General features: G+C 40.3%; 1 pseudogene; it reads left to right on the forward strand.

The window, feature by feature from the left end:
* The first annotated feature begins 6,514 nt into the window (after positions 1–6,514).
* Positions 6,515–10,993, forward strand: LOC111974104 (ras-related protein Rab-5B-like; annotated as a pseudogene).
* Positions 10,994–13,042: the final 2,049 nt, after the last annotated feature.

Raw genomic sequence — 13,042 nt, forward strand, 5'->3', positions numbered from 1 at the left:
TTTTAATTTGGCCCTCCGTCCATTTGACTTTGACACTCCTGCTCTACAACAAAACTTTCTTAGTGTTCAGCAAGCTTTCTCTGCCCTTAACCTTGTTCTGGACCACCCCCTTTCCTCGCCCGCCGCCCCGCCCAATGTGATTAATTCCTCTGAGGGTTTAGAGCTTGAGGTAGTCCCCTCATACAAGTTATGACTAGTAGTATGGCTAGACAGTACGCTGTCCTCTCAGCACATATCCAAGGTGCATGCAAAGGTTAAATCTAGACTTGTTTTCCTCCATCGTAATCGTTCCTCTCACCCCAGTTGACAAACTAACCCTGATTCAGATCATCCTACCCATGCTAGATTACGGAAACATAATTTATAGATCAACAGTTAAGGGTGCTCTCGGACGGCAAGATGTCCGTTACCATTCCGTCATCAGATGTATTCCTTATAGGACACATCACTGCACTCTGTACTCCTCTGTAAACTGTCCATCTCATTATACATGGCGCAAGACCCACTGGTTGATGCTTATTTATAAAACCCTCTTAGGCCTCACTCCACCCTAACTGAGATACCTACTGCAACCCTCATCCTCCATGTACAGCACCCATTCTGACAGTCACATTCTGGTAAAGGTCCTCAAACATACACATTCCTGGGTCGATCCTCTTTTCAGTTCGCTGCAGATAATGACTGGAACGAGCTACAAAAAACACTCAAACTGGACAGTTTTATCTCTATCTCTACATTCAAAGACATGGACACTCTTACTGACACTTGTTTCTGCCTAGTGTGATATGTTTTTGGCTCTACCATTTTATCCTTCGTGCAGTTGTTGTCTGTGCTTAACATTGTTTGTGCCATGTTTTTGCTGCTACCATGTTGTCCTGCTGCCATGTTGTGTTGTTGTCATGCTGTGTTGTTGTCATGCTGTGTTGCTACCATGTTGTGGTCATGTTGTGTTGCTTCCATGTTGTGTTGTTGTCTTAGATTTATCTTTAGGTAGTGTTGTGGTGTCTTTTTTGTCATGATGTGCATTTTTGTCCCAGTCCCTGTCCCCACAAGAGGCCTTTTGCTTCTTGCTAGGCCGTAAATGTAAATAATAATTTACTCTTATTTGACATGCCTGATTACATTTTCAGAAATCTGAGATTCTGACAACTTTTTGGGCACTTTCTTACCACAATTCTGAGAATAATGTAACATCTTTATATATCTGACACACCTGGCTCATTTGGCAATGTATGCTACATCACTTTGAACATATTATTTTGCATACTACAATTATATTTCATGCAGGTATGGTCATGTGAAATTGATCCAATAAGACCCCATTGAGGGATGGAGGGATGAAAGAAAGAATGATAACAGAGAAAGCTGCCATTGCTGAACTGTTATCACACATTTTCCAACTCTAGGGACATAGCCCTTTAAGAAAATCACTCTGAGACACCGTCAGCCCATGTGAGCCCGGTCGACCCCCCAGCCTATGAACTAATACCACAGTTAAATCAAAGATCCTGTCAAATCTTTCTTTATTTGTAATTTTTTTTATCATATTTTTTCCCCCATTAAAATAAAATGTAACTCCAAAAACAAACTTATACATACGAACAGCACCTTACAGACACACACAAAGACCCGCATGCTCACACCCCCATCCAGAGTGCCTGCATTATTGTTTGCCACTTGGCCTTAAATTGCACCAATTTTATTTCAATATTTCAATAATAAATCATTTGATTTTTGCATTGTGTAAATTATGTCAGATTGATTGAATGCAGGATGTGAAATCAAAGGCTTTCCTTGGATATAAAGTTGTTTTTGATGAAAATGAAAATGTGTCAGTTTGTCACTTTCAGGAGGTTGGAGTAATAAGATGTTCAACTACTTAAGACATTGGCTAGAATGTAGGTTGTGCCTTTAGAGTTTGCGAAAATTAACAACTAAGGAATCATTTTCTCTTCTCTCATTGACTTCTCTAACCCCAAACCCTGGCCTGGTCTGTGTGGTCTGTTTCGCAAGCATTCCTGGAAGTCTAGCGATGTGGCACTTCTGGGTTTAGAAACTCTGGTTAAATAGAGTTGGGGAGTCCCATTGGTTTTTGGACACAAATGCTAAAAAGTTAGCATTTGGAGACAGTGGCCAGTTAAACAAAATCAAAGCATGGGTTGCTGTCTTACCTTGTCCATAGACTGCTTAGAGAGTAAGGAAACCAATCTGTATTTTTTAAATCTAGGTGAACTAATCCTTTAATGTAGGTTAGATGGTCTTATCACCCAGTGATGATGATAGGGTTTGAGTTTGGTAATGGTTACTCATTTGTTAAAGGCATGGTGTGTTAACAACAATGAAAGTAAGAAAAACTGCATTAGATAAGGACCCCATCAAATTCATGAAGCAATTCATTTTGAAGCCCATAATTTAAAGTGAAATCAATCATATTTCTATGTATAGTTATTTATATTTATGGTTACTTATGGGTAATTTCAACTGTTGAAATATACCCCCTGATGTTTGAAGAAAATTACTTAATGCCTTAAATAGCTTATTACAACTGTCTTACCAGATCATAACAAAAACAATGAAGGACTTAAATTTTTCGCTTCAACTGATGTAAAAATAAAAAAGGAACGATATTCTATTCTATTCTGCTCAGATCTAGCCTTTTCTATTATATTCTCTGCTCAGCTCAGTTCTATTCTGCTTAGCTCTTCTATTCTATTCTATTCTGCACAGATATAGGCATATTCTATTCTAACAATTTAGTTACATGTTAAGTGTTGGCATTTTAGGACAAACGTTTATAATACAAGTAAGAGTTGATAGCTATTCTATTCTGCTCAGATAGGGGCTCCCCAGTGGCAAAGCAGTCTAAGTCACTACAGACCCAGGTTCGATTCCAGGCTGTATCACAACCGGCAGTCTTAAATGGTTTTAAATATTTATAGTATATAGGCATTATGTCAGTGGTCACCGGTCTAGGCATTCCTAGTCGATCACCAAATATTTCTGGAGAAAAGCCAACGCTAAAGGCTTGCGCTGTTGGCAGTAAGTCCACCTGATTCAGGAGCCCTGCTCGCCGGGTATACAAAATGTTCCAATTTTGAACAATTTCATTTGTCTGAGAGGACAAACTCCGCCTCCCCGGTGGACTGGGAGGGAGATCTGTGGCTAAATCCAGTGCGCCTACTGTGCTGGCCAATCAGATAGCTCAAATCACCCTGCCTACAGTTTCCACAACCCCCGCCACAGCAAAGTTTAATACTAGCATATGTGAGATTCATAACTTGTAAAACCTTGACGAGAGAGAGACTGTGAACGAATACAGCAAAGAGCTGATGTTTTATGAGTGAGTTCATGTCTATGTTTTAATTCAGCACAGTCAAAACTGTTTTACTCAACACTATTAGAAAACATCAAATGTGCTTCTCCATACTTCCCCTGGCGCTGCAATGAATGAGTAGCCAAGTGTATTGATAGCAATGCATTTTTATTATTATTAGCAGCCGGCACTGAAGACGTCTATATCCGGTCAGCTACAACAGGACTGGTAAAGGCCCAGTGCAGTACTTTTGTGAAAATACCAAATATATTTGAGTGTTTACTAGCATGTGAGTCTGATTATTTTCTGTACAAAACAGTTCATTTGATAATACTTGTGGAATATAAAAATATTTGCTTGATATACACTACCGTTCAAAAGTTTGGGGTCACTTAGAAATGTTCTTATTTTTGAAATAAAAGCACATTTTTTGTCCTTTAAAAAAACATCAAATTGATGCTGGCCTTCTTTGCAGAGTTGCAAAGAAAAAGCCCTATCTCAGACTGGCCAATAAAAATAAAAGATTAAGATGGGCAAGAGAACACAGACACTGGACAGACGAACTCTGCCATGAAGGTCAGCATCCTGGAGTCGCCTCTTCACTGTTGACGTTGAGACTGGTGTTTTGCGAGTACTATTTAATGAAGTTGCCAGTTGAGGACTTGTGAGGCGTCTGTTTCTCAAACTAGACACTCTAATGTACTTTTACTTTTGCTCAGTTGTGCACTGGGGCCTCCAACTCCTCTTTCTATTCTGGTTAGAGGCAGTTTGCTCTGTTCTGTGAAGGGAGTAGTACACAGCGCTGTACGAGATCTTCAGTTTCTTGGCAATTGTTCGCATTGGAACAGCCTTCATTTCTCAGAACAAGAATAGACTAACGAGTTTCAGAAGAAAGTTATTTGTTTATGGCCATTTTGAGCCTGTAATCGAACCCACAAATGCTGATGCTCCAGATACTCAACTAGTCTAAAAAAGGCCAGTTGTATTGCTTCTTTAATCAGAACAACAGTTTTCAGCTGTGCTAACATAACTGCAAAGGGTTTTGCCTTTTAAATCAATTAGCCTTTTAAAATGATAAACTTGTATTAGCTAACACAATGTGCTATTGGAACATAGGAGTGATGGTTGCTGATAATGGGCCTCTGTACGCCTATGTAGATATTCCATAAAAAATCTGCCGTTTTCAGCTACAATGGTCATTTACAACATTAACAATGTCTACACTGTATTTCTGATCAATTTGGTGTTATTTTAATGGACAAAAAATTTGCTTTTCTTTCAAAAACATGGACATTTCTAAGTGACCCCAAACTTTTTAACAGTAGTGTGTTTCCCAGTTTCTTGAAATATTTTGCAAATGCAACTTATTTCTATGTGAACACTGCAATGGTCTATTCATTCCTTTACTTACAGCAGTTAGTGCATACATTTACGTACTGGTCCCCTGTAGGAATCGAACCCACAATCCTAGCATTGCAAGTGCCATGCTCTACCAACTAAGCCACATCATCACAAACCACTTGATGTCTCAATGTACTCAATTACTGTATTGAGCATTGTTTTTCTTCATGGTGATGGAAAGTGTATAGGTACAAACCTAGATGACCAGCCTATGTACAATACAGTAATGTACATTTACTTTAAGTGGTTTGTAAGTATGGTAAATTAATAATTCACAAAAAGGGGTTGTTTTCCATGCAATTTGACCAATAAAAATATTTAATTTGATGATGTTTTGTGTCTTTGTCCATAACTTTGCACCATTTGATGTAAATGTTTGAGGACAGGGTTTTGTTCTTTCAGGATTCCATTAGAATGGCAATCACAGAGAAAGGGACAAGGCAACAACTTACAATTCCAACTATTGAATCTGGCAAGATACTGTTCTTAATTATACAAATACCTTTTTTTTGCCAAAGCAGAGATGCTGAACCAACGTTTTTGCCTGCCCTACAGATGTCTATATCGGTCTGCTAATACTAGTAAAGGTCTAGTGCACTACTTTTGTGAAAAAAAAATTGTTTCCTAAAATAATGTATATATATTTTAAGATTTTTCAGGTGATGCTGCAGCACCCTCAACAACCCTACTTCCCCTGGCTATGCGGTGTCCCCTCTCTCTGGTCAGTCTCACTTGAGGAAAGGAAGGAGAAAGCAGGGACCGTAAGAGGCTCTGTGCTCTCTCCCTCCCTCCGCTGAGACTATTGTTATGTTTAAAACAACTGGAAACTCGGAAATCTCCAAGTTAACAACAATGACCAGAAACTGCCATATGGGTAATCACAAGTGGCTTGTTTCTGCTAGTTTCATCTTGTTCTTGATATCATTTCTTGTTTTGAGGTGTTTTGACTGATTTCATGTCAATGCTAGTATGGCAAAAAAAATGCTAGCTAGCTAACTAATAACTGTAACAAAGTATTTAAGAAACAACAAGTGCTCATTGTGCAAATGTAGTTAGTTATGTTTTAAACATTGGAGACAAAATATAGTTTACATGTTGTCAACAATCTATGCCAACCCCGTCTTGTTTTGCCAAAACGTGTTGTTTTGTTGCTAAACAACCAACCCATATATAGTAAACGTAAATTAGTCTTTGAGGCCAGGCTGGGGTAGCCTAGGCCTAAGTGATGAACTCAGTGTTGCAGAAAAGGATCAGAAAACAAAAGCCTGTTTTGAAAGTTATTGTCTTCTACATTTGCCACATAATTATTGATGTTATTGATTATTTTTATTTTCTCTCGTTGTTCAGTTGTTCATCTCTTATTTGTTGTAGGTTAACAAATAAGAGATGTTTATAGAAATCAGGTTTCAGTAAGCAGCCAAGGCTAGTAATGCTTTCTAACTAGTGGCTATTCGCTTTGGATCTAGATTAAAATGTATTGTACACAGCAGCATGCAAACGTGGAGATATATTTTGATTCACATTGGTTTCACGGGTGATTGTGTGACAGGTTGCCATTATGATAAAGTCTAGATTCTGGAATAGGCCTACATCTGTTGTTTTCTGTATTTTTTTGTCTTGTAGATTTCCATTTTTCATCTGACAGACGGGTCCTATTGTCCTTGAGAGGGGTACCTCTCTCTCCCCCTCCTCTCCCCCATCCTCCTCTCCCCAGCTGTCACTTGAACCCCCTTTTCCCCTGTCCCCCCACCCTCAATGTCCAGAATAACCTCCAAGCCCCCTCACGAACACACAGCCCCAATGGCAGGGCATAGAACAAGACCCAGTGGGCAGCCCCAATCCAGTAACTGAGCCAGTTTAAATTGGTTTTCCTGGGGGAGACATCAGCGGGGAAGTCCAGCCTGCTGCTACAGTTTGTCAAAGGCCAGTACCAGGACTTCAGGGAGAGCACCATTGGGGGTAGAGTACCAACCACACATTACAATAAAATACAGTATTCACCCCCCTTGGCATTTTTCCTATTTTGTTGCCTTACAACCTGGAATTAATGGATTTTTGGGGGGTTTGTGTCGTTTGATTTACACAACATGCCTACAACTTTGAAGATGCAAAATATTTTTTCTTGTGAAACAAACAAGACAAAAAACAGAAAACTTGAGAGTGCATAACTATTCCGACCCCCCAAAGTCAATACTTTGTAGAGACACTTTTTGCAGCAATTACAGCTACAAGTCCCTTCGAAGTTGTCTCTATAAGCTTGGCACATCTAGCCACTGGGATTTTTTTTCAGAACTGCTCCAGTTCCTTCAAGTTGGATGGGTTCCGCTGGTGTACAGCAATCTTTAAGTCATACCACAGATTCTCAATTGGATTGAGGTCTGGGCTTTGACTCTGCCATTCCAAGACATTTAAATGTTTCCCCTTAAACCACTCGAGAGTTGCTTTAGCAATATGCTTAGAGTCATTGTCCTGCTGGAAGGTGAACCTCCGTCCCAGTCTCAAATCTCTGGAAGACTGAAACAGGTTTCCCTCAAGTATTTTCCTGTATTTAGCGCCATCCATCATTCCTTCAATTCTGACCAGTTTCCCAGTCCCTGCCGATAAAAAACACCCCCACAGCATGATGCTGCCACCACCATGCTTCACTGTGGGTATGTTGTTCTCGGGGTGATGAGAGGTGTTAGGTTTGCGCCAGACATAGCGTTTTCCTTGATGGCCAAAAAGCGCAATTTTAGTCTCATCTTACCAGAGTACCTTCTTCCATATGTTTGGGGAGTCTCCCACATGCCTTTTGGCGAACACCAAACATGTTTGCTTATTTTTTTCTGCCCACTCTTCCGTAAAGCCCAGCTCTGTGGAGTGTACGGCTTAAAGTGGTCCTATGGACAGATACTCCAATCTCCGCTGTGGAGCTTTGCAGCTTCTTCAAGGTTATCTTTGGTCTCTTTGTTGCCTCTCTGATTAATGCTCTCCTTGCCTGGTCCGCGAGTTTTGGTGGGCGGCCCTCTCTTGGCAGGTTTGTTGTGGTGCCATATTCTTTCCATTTTTGAATAATGCATTTAATGGTGCTCTGTGGGATGTTCAAAGTTTGAAATATTTTTTTAGAACCCAACCTGATCTGTACTTCTCCACAACTTTGTCCCTAACCTGTTTGGAGAGCTCCTTGGTCTTCATAGTGCCGCTTGCTTGGTGGTGCCCCTTGCTTAGTGGTGTTGCAGACTCTGGGGCCTTTCAGAACAGGTGTATATATACTGAGATCATGTGACAGATCATGTGACACTTCGATTGCACACAGGTGGACTTTATTTAACAAATTATGTGACTTCTGAAGGTAATTGGTTGCACCAGATCTTATTTAGGGGCTTCATAGCAAAGGGGGTGAATACATGCAGTTGAAGTCAGAAGTTTTACATACACTTAGGCTGAGTCATTAAAACTATTTTTTCAACCACTCCACAAATGTATTTTACTTTGTGGCACGACCAAGTAATTTTTCCAACAATTGTTTACAGACAGATTATTTCACTTATAATTCACTGTATCACAATCTTAGTGGGTCAGAAGTTTACATACACCAAGTTGACTGTGCCTTTAAACAGCTTGGAAAATTCCAGAAAATTATGTCATGGCTTTAGAAGCTTCTGATAGGCTAATTGACATAATTTGAGTCAATTGGGGTGTACCTGTGGTGTATTTCAAGGCCTACCTTCAAACTCAGTGCCTATTTGCTTGACATCATGGAAAATCAAAAGAAATCGCCAAGACCTCAGAATTTTTTTTGTTAGAACTCCACAAGTCTGGTTCATCCTTGGGAGCAATTCCCAAACGCCTGAAGGTACCACGTTCATCTGTACAAACAATAGTACGCAAGTATAAAACACCACAGGACCACGCAGCCGTCATACCGCTCAGGAAGGAGACGCGTTCTGGGTCCTAGAGATGAACGTACTTTGTGCGAAAAGTGCAAATCAATCCCCGAACAACAGCAAAGGGCCTTGTGAAGATGTGGAGGAAACAGGTACAAAAGTATCTATATCCACAGTAAAACGAGTCCTATATCGACATAACCTGAATGGTCACTCAGCAAGGAAAAAGCCACTGCTCCAAACCGCCATAAAAAAGCCAAACTACGGTTTGCAACTGCACATGGGGACAAAGATCGTACTTAGAACTGTTTGGCCATATAGAACTGTTTGGCCATAATGACCATCGTTATCATTGGAGGAAAAAGGGGGAGGCTTGCAAGCCGAATAACACAATCCCAACCGTGAAGCACAGGGGTGGCAGGATCATGTTGTGGGGGTGCTTTGCTGCAGGAGGGACTGGTGCACTTCACAAAATAGATGGTATCACGAGGAAGGAAAATTATGTGGATATATTGAGGCAACATCTCAAGACATCAGTCAGGAAGTTAAGCTTGGTCGCAAATGGGTCTTCAAATGGACAATGACCCAAGCATACTTCCAAAGTTGTGCAAAATGGCTTAAGGACAACAAAGTCAAAGTATTGGAGTGGCCATCACAAAGCCCTGACCTCAATCCTATAGAACATTTGTGGGCAGAACTGAAAAAGTGTGTGCGAGCAAGGAGGCCTACAAACCTGACTCAGTTACACCAGCTCTGTCAGGAGGAAGGGCCAAAAGTCACCCAACTTATTGTGGGAAGCTTGTGGAAGGCTACCCGAATCATTTGGCTACCCGAATTATTTTCAACTCTTAATGATCGGCTATGAAAAGCCAACTGAAAATTATTCATGATTATTATTTGACCATGCTTGTCACTATGAACATTTTGAACATCTTGGCATATTCTGTTATAATCTCCACCCGGCACAGCCAGAAGAGGACTGGCCACCCCTCATAGCCTGGTTCCTCTCTAGGTTTCTTCCTAGGTTTTGGCCTTTCTAGGGAGTTTTTCCTAGCCACCGTGCTTCTACATCTGCATTGCTTGCTGTTTGGGGTTTTAGGCTGGGTTTCTGTACAGCACTTCGAGATATAGCTGATGTACGAAGGGCTATATAAAATAAACTTGATTTGATTTGACCCAAGTTAAACAATTTAAAGGCAATGCTACCAAATACTAATTGAGTGTATGTAAACGTCTGACCCACTGGGAATGTGATGAAAGAAATAAAAGCTGAAATAAATAATTCTCTCTATTATTATTCTGACATTTCACATTCTGAAAATAAAGTGGTGATCCTAACTGACCTAAAACAGGGAATTTTTGCTAGTATTAAATGTCAGGAATTGTGAAAAACTGAGTTTAAATGTATTTGGCTAAGGTGTATGTAAACTTCCGACTTCAACTGTATGCATGCATGCACTACTTTTCCATTTTTCATTTTTCTTAAACAAGTTATCTTTTTCATTTCACTTCACCAATTTGGACTATTTTGTGTATGTTAAATGGATAAAAATCCATTTAAATTACAGGTTGTAATGCAACAAAATAGGAAAAACACACTTTTGCAAGGCACTGTACATCTGGTCATCTGAATTCCTCCTATCTGCCCACGTTATTCCCCTTTTCACAGAGACTTGTTCACATTTTGCACACTTTCCTTCTTTGTCCTTCTTTTGAATCTGTATTCTTTTCCCTCAATCTATGTACCCGTCATCTCCTCCTCTCATTCCTATTTTCTAGGCTAACAGCAATGTTCTCTTCTTTCCTCAGTTGCCTTTCTGACTCAGATGGTGAGTGTGGACAGTGCCATGGGGAAGTTTGAGTTCTGGGACACGGCTGGTCAGGAGCTCTACCACAGCCTAGCACCTACGTGCTACAGAGGAGCCCAGGCAGCCATAGTGGTCTATGACATCACCAGCACAGTATGAACATCTTAGATGATAACATCTCCCTCTCCCTTTCAAATGCTCTGTCTCCCCCACAATCCTCCTCTCCAGCCCTTCTCCTTCCTGCATAATGACTCCCATCTTTTCCCTGTTAATCTCTCCATCTCTTCACCTTTCCTCTCACTTTTTCCACTCATTTGTAGTGAAGTAATTCTCCAACAATGCTAAGCGTCTGTTAATAATTTTCGCCAGAAATGTTGCATATATCCTGCATTTACACTATACCACTGTGCAGAGGTTTGAGACGGATGTTTGAGAAGGACATTCATACCGGTCTAGCAGTACATCTTCCCTGTTCCTTCTGCTCATATCTCGTCTTTATTTTCTATTCTGGATAGGATACCTTTGTATGAGCCAAAACCTGGGTGAGCGAGCTCCAGAAACTTGTGGGCAACAAAGTGGAAAAAGTACCCAACTGTCATACTTAAAAATGACTCAAGTAAAAGTAAAAGTCACCCAGTAAAATTCTACATGAGTAAAAGTCTAAAAGTATTTGGTTTAAAATATACTTAAGTATCAAAAGTAAAAGTATAAATCATTTAAAAAATATTATTATATTAAGAAACCAGATGGCACCATTTTCTTTTTTTTAAATTACGGAAAGCCAGGGACACTCCAACACTCAGACATAATTTACAAACAAAGCATGTGTGTTTAGTGAGTCAGCTAGATCAGAGGCAGTAGGGATGACCAGGGATGTTTGGTTGATATGTGCGTGAATTTGACTATTTTCCTGTCCTGCTAAGCATTCAAAATGTAACGAGTACTTTTGGTTTTCAAGAAAAATGTATGTAGTAAAAAGTACAATATTTTCTTAAGGAATGTAGTGAAGTAAAAGTAGTAGTCAAAAATATAAATAGTAAAGTAAAGTACAGATACCCCAAAAAACGACTTTAAAGTATTTTTACTTAAGTACTTTACACCACTGGCAACAAGTCCGATCAGTCTGCTAACAGAGCGGTGGAGTATACGGTAGGCTCCTGTGTGTATACCTCACACCCAAGTCAGTGAGATAATGGCCAAAGGCTTGTGCAGTGATGTGTGTGTAGCAGGTCTACATTTCTGCGGGGTTTTTCGAGGATGTTCAGGGCTAAGCTGCTGACAACAGTCTTCAAATTCATATGGTTGAAATGGGCTGGAGATGATACTGTGGCCTTCTTTCTCGAGGACTTCAATATTCTATGTTATATACTCAATGTTATGAGACAAAACTCATCAAAACAAATCAACCAAAACAAATCATAATTCCTTTGACAGAGCATTTGTTTTGCCATGGATAGTTTACTCCTCATCATGACACCGCTAAGGTATAGTGTCCCTATATATCCACAAGAGGGTGATAAAACCTCATGGTACACACAATATGAGCAGCTATCAATCACCTTGTTTATACCGTTGCCATCTCAACTATAAGCAACACATACTAGAATTGTTCTATGTGGTCCTCTATGTTGATATGTCTTTTTTCTAGCCAAGAAACTGCCCAAGAGTGAGCCACTGGGTGGAGTAGCAGGTAGTGCTCAGGTTCGAGGAGGACCTCCAATAGATCTCAGGCAGCCTACCCAGACAACTCCAGTCCAGTGCTGTGGAAACAGAGGAGGGAAGGGGGGAGAAGAGGAGAAGCAAACGAAGTGTACAACAGTACTAAATGAAGGTGTTTCACAGCAAGCTCACAACTGAGGGAGCAGGGAAGGCTAAAGATATTTTCCAGAGAAGAAAGGGAGAGTGAGAGAGAGATAGAAGTGCAGCATGCAAATGAAAGAGGGAGTGAAAGGAATTATAAGGGACAAATATATAGAGCAATGGGAGGAAAACAAACACTAGAATAAGATTAATTTCTATCTTATCACTTTCCAAAGTGTTTTTGTCAACACTACTGGACAGCCACTGATAAATACATGAATGATCTGAAAGTGATCCTTACGCTCTTCTGACTTGTTGGAAAGGTGGCATCCTATGACAGTACTACGTTGAAAGTCACTGAGCTCTTCACTAAGGCCATTCTACTACCAATGTATGTCTATAGAGTTTGCATTGATTTTATACACCTGTCAGCAATGGGTGTGGCTGAAATATCAGAATCCACTAATTTGAAGGGGTGTCCACATACTTTTGTATATATAGTGTACCTTCTTATGTGCATTTTACCAGTAGGCCTATGGTCTCATGAGTCTTCTCATGTACCCCCTGTGGATAGGCCAAGTACCCTACTACCCCTGGTTGGGAAACACTAGCATACATGATGATATTATGGGAAGAATATTTGTCAAACAGCAGCCATGTGTCAATGATCATGTCATCAGAATAAGACTCTTGATATTTATTGGAAAGGAGCATCAAGTTCATCACCTTCAACTTTCACCACCCTGTGAAGTTCATCGTAACTTCATTCGTAGCCTAATAAATTGCATCCTTTCCCGATTAGTCGTAGCGGGAGGACCACACAACATCATTGCGTGACTTCAAGTTTACTTCGA

The sequence above is a fragment of the Salvelinus sp. IW2-2015 genome, linkage group LG1 (genome assembly GCF_002910315.2).
Source record: "Salvelinus sp. IW2-2015 linkage group LG1, ASM291031v2, whole genome shotgun sequence".
In the NCBI taxonomy this organism is placed as follows: Eukaryota; Metazoa; Chordata; class Actinopteri; order Salmoniformes; family Salmonidae; genus Salvelinus; species Salvelinus sp. IW2-2015.